The following is a 4,256-nucleotide window of genomic DNA, read 5'->3' as shown; positions in this document are numbered from 1 at the left end:
AAATACATGGGGGCCAAACCTGTTCAAACCACTACAGAATTTTTTTCTTTTTTTCTTTTTTTTTTTTACCTGCCTGGGCATTAAACCCAGGACCTTGAACATGCTAGAAAAGTATTCTACCACTGACCTACAGAGGCAATTTCTCTGTGTCATTTTATACTCAGCTATGGGACTACTGGCATAGCACCTTTTTGGTTGATCCTCTTTTACTTCTTCTTCCTAGTGAGGAAAAAAAATCACATAATGTTCTAATGCTGTTCGTTCATTCCTTGCCCTTTTTATGGAGTTGTTCTTTCAGGTAACATTATTAGTGACATTAAATGGTCGACTGTGATTTGTGTGACTTTAATGATACAGTCTCTGCCGGTCAATCTGGTCACTTTAAAGTTTTGATTCAATAATATGGACAACACAGAAGCTATGGGGAAAAGATGGTGGTGAGTCCATGACCTTCCTTAAGAATTCATGGTTTCTGCTCTTGGCTAGGCTGGCTTGTAGCAATGTCCCTGCTTTGTTCAGCTGTCCTGTCCATCTCTCCCTTCTCCTCAGACAGGGCCTTGGGGGATCCTGTGAAAGAGGGAGGCCAGAGGCATGAAAGCCCACGTTGGAATTTAATTGCTACTGTACTGGGGTGTTGGGATGGTGGGGCGGGACTCATGCCGCCATATTGGGAGTGGGCAGGTCATCACCGGAATAACCTGAGCAAGCTTTCTGTCCCGAGTGTCTTCTTTTCCTGTGGTGCATTTCATTGCATCGTTACACACAAGAAGCCATACCCCAGCCGCAGCACCTCCCCTTTGGATGGCCCAGCATCCAGAATTATGAGCTAAGCGAACCACTGCAGGTAGCTAACCGCCCCTGTTGTAGCATCAGAAGAAAAGGAAGACGGGTGGTTTGGGAGTGGATAGAGATTCCAGAGAATTCTACCCAGAGCTGGTGTAGACAGCTGCAGATCTAAAAGGAGGCACTAGCTGTCACTGCTTCCTCCTCCATTCCTTGCCAGGGTTGGGGGTGGGGATGGGGGTGGGGACTGAGGGGTGGAGAGTCCGGTGGGGGGTGGGGAGCGTAAAGAGGGTGGGGGTGTTGGCTGGGCTGGGCTAACGATGTCAGGGAGGAGTAAGATTGGAAGAGATAGATGGACTTACCTCTTCTTACTGTGTAGAGTAAGTTTTGATTTTTTGTGTTTGTTTGTTTCTTCCCTGTTAATAACCTTGCCCCCTGTTTGTATTTACTGCTGCTTCTCCTACATTACACACCTCCCCCTCCTTTCCCTCCCTATCACGGGGAGCCCTCAAGTAATACTCTTTCCGCTGTTAACCTTTCCTTCCAGGATAGTTTATTTTCAAGAGGAAACATTTGATAAAGCTCGGAGTAATTTTAAATACATGATTTGCCATGCTAACACTTGTCACTTATCATATGCACTTCGGTCCGACCTCGCTGCCTGTCTGTTAACCTTCCGCGGCGCTGTTAAAGCAAGCCATTTGCGGTTACCCTGTGAAAAGTCTGCATTTAAATTGCTTTTCCACCCTTCCACAAAGTTTCCATAACTATAAATAAATTTAATTACCATGCCAAGAACTGTAAGCAAATCTTCTATTACATTTTTAATCTTTTATCTCCCCCTTGTCCCTCCACCAAATATTCTGTTTATCAGGCAGCTTCCCCGTGTCTTGTGGCAAACTCTATTCCCCCTCCCCCCAATAAACCCTGGGTCTGTTTTCCCTTCTGTGCAGCCAGGGCATCTGAGGACTTCAGTCCAGTTCACACTCCAGTTCCTACCCTGCAGATAGGGAGTATTTCTGTGAAGCAGACTCTGCAGAATCGTTTCCAGAGGATGCCCCTCTGTGTGCTGCCACTGTCAGCTAAATGTAGCATACCCAGGGCAGGGTTTTCTACACCCAAGTGTACATTTCCGTGTGCTAAGAGTTGGGTCCAGCTATTGCTTTGAAGTGGCAGATTGGCTAGGACCTGCACTGAAGACAGTTCTTTCCCAGGAAGGTTATGGTTTTTTTTTCTTTGTTTTGTTTGTTTGTTTGAGACAGGGGTCCACACTGCAGCCCAGGCTAGCCTGAAATTCATAGTGAGCCTCCTGCCTCAGTTTCCCAGGTGTTGAGATTGCAGGTGCGAGCTACAGTCTTCTCCAAAACAGTCTCTAATGTAGTTTTTCATTTGTTCTTGACAAAATCTTAATGGCATAAGGGCAAATATTTCTCTTACTCTCCTGATGAAAATGTAGAAATTAAGTCTTATTCTGGGGACACACACACACACACACACACACACACACACACACACACACACACACACACACAATACCACCCACATCTTTCCAATTGTCTCTGGTTTCCTCCTCTTCAAGCAACTTTACTCTGCCTTGCTTTCTCAGTCTTAGGCAGATTCCTTGTGAGGTCAGCAGTGGGCTTAGAGCAGAGTCCACTGGTCTTCCTTCTGTAACAGCTGCAGGGGCAGGGAAGTGGGGCTGACTGCAAAGCCAGTGGGTCTGGGCCTCCACCCTGGCCTCTTGAGCCACTTATGGCCCCTGGTCTCTACCTCAGCTCACCTGCAGGTCCTAGCTGCACCACAACTCAGAGTTCCACAGGGAGGTTGGGTGTGGGCCTGCGTTATTCCTTCTGTGGTGGTTAAGCATCGTGTCTCAACTACCTCCCCTTGATCTGGTGTCTGGAAGGCTGGGCTGTCTGCCTACCTGGGCTTCGGCCCTCAGCATCACTTACCTGCACATAGGTCTTAGGGTCCTGGAGCCCTCGGAGCTGGTCCTTCTGAAATTGAACAGGGATCAGGAAAGATGACATGTCTCTCGGACAGACACGTGGAAAGACTGAAGGAGAAGAAAGCTTGGGAGGTCCCTGAGTCTTCAGTCTGAGACAGCAATAACAGGGTGCTGGGGGACCATTCCGAAGCTCCTATAATGGCTGCTGATGGTAGGGGAAAAGTCACGTGTAACTTCCCAGGAAAGCCATAAAAAACTCTTGCCTGTTCTCGTGTAATTAGAGCAATAACAGTAATGATGAAAAGAATCAGTATGTGCCAGGAATGCTCTGAAGTGATTATGCATGCTTCTCTGCAATAACTGACTTTGATCTCCTGCAGCCCAGCACACCTAGCCTTTATAGACAGCCTTTAGAAAAAGCTGAGGCAAAGAGAAGCACACAGCTGACGTCTGATCACCCAGCTCCTAAGTGGCGCAGGCAGTGCGTCGTGCCCTAGGCTTGAGTCCTGGACCTCCAATTACACTTGGCAGGCAGTGATGACAAGACAGGATGTAAAGCCAGTTTGAAATGACTGTAGGACTTGGGATAGCTTCAGCTGCACATTTCAGAATGTCTTAGACATATTGCATGGATAAACCTTGGAGATGCCGTGCTAAGGGCTAGAGAGGTGGCTCAGTGGCTAAGAGCATTGGCTCCTTTTGCAGAGGACCCGGGTTCAGTTCCCAGCACCTACACCAGGTGGCTCACAATTGCCCAAAACTTCAGTTCCAGGGGATCTGAAGCCCTCTGACCACCACGGGCATCTGCATGCATGTGGTACACATAAACTTATGCTGGCACATACATGAATGCAAAAAAAAAAAAAAGATAAGTCTCTCTCCCTTTCCCTCCTCCCTACTCCCCTTCTTGTTTGGTTGGGTTTCTCCGTGTAGCCTTGGCTTTCCTGGAACTCATTTTGTAGACCAGGCTGGCCTCAAACTCTGTGATTCACCTGTCTCTGCCTCCCAAGGGCTGGGATTAAAGACGTGAGTCCTTTCGGCGGTGGCGGAACAGGCTGACTGTGAGTGTTAACACCCTGCAGTGATGCTGAGCAGGTTTTTAGGCCCAGGCTACCGGGAACTGGCCAAGAATGGGATCCCCAGAGCCAGCATGTGGGGCTGGTGTGGGCCAGGGACTGGCGTCTGATGCTGGACTGGGTGCCTTACATCAAGGGCAAGTTTAAGAAAGACAATTAGGAGCCCCTTTCCTCTGCCACAGGCCTCGCTGGTGTCACACCCTGTTGCTTTGGAAGCTGAAAGCCCCAGGGGAGCTTCTGCATCATGAACACTGGGGCTACTGTGATGGATGTAGCATTAAAACTCCTTATGGGGGTGGGGGTGCAGGGCTGAGGTGGAGGAGGAAGACATGAGCCACCACTGCCCAGCAATAAATTTCTCTCCCTCTCCTCTGTCTCCGCCTTCCTCTCTCTTCTTCTCTCTGCCCCTCTCTTGTTTTTCAAGACAGGGTTTCTCTGTGTAACCTTGG

At 48.7% G+C, this 4,256-nt stretch overlaps 1 pseudogene across 1 annotated transcript; it reads left to right on the top strand.

The window, feature by feature from the left end:
- The first annotated feature begins 3,815 nt into the window (after positions 1 to 3,815).
- LOC311604153 (cytochrome b-c1 complex subunit 10-like) lies at positions 3,816 to 3,967 on the top strand (annotated as a pseudogene). Its single transcript has one exon. The product of its transcript is annotated as a cytochrome b-c1 complex subunit 10-like (transcript).
- The last annotated feature ends 289 nt before the right edge of the window (positions 3,968 to 4,256 follow it).

Source organism: Acomys minous (assembly GCF_964271855.1).
Source record: "Acomys minous genome assembly, chromosome: 8".
Lineage (NCBI taxonomy): Eukaryota > Metazoa > Chordata > Mammalia > Rodentia > Muridae > Acomys > Acomys minous.
This window is presented reverse-complemented; position numbering and strand designations above follow the sequence as displayed.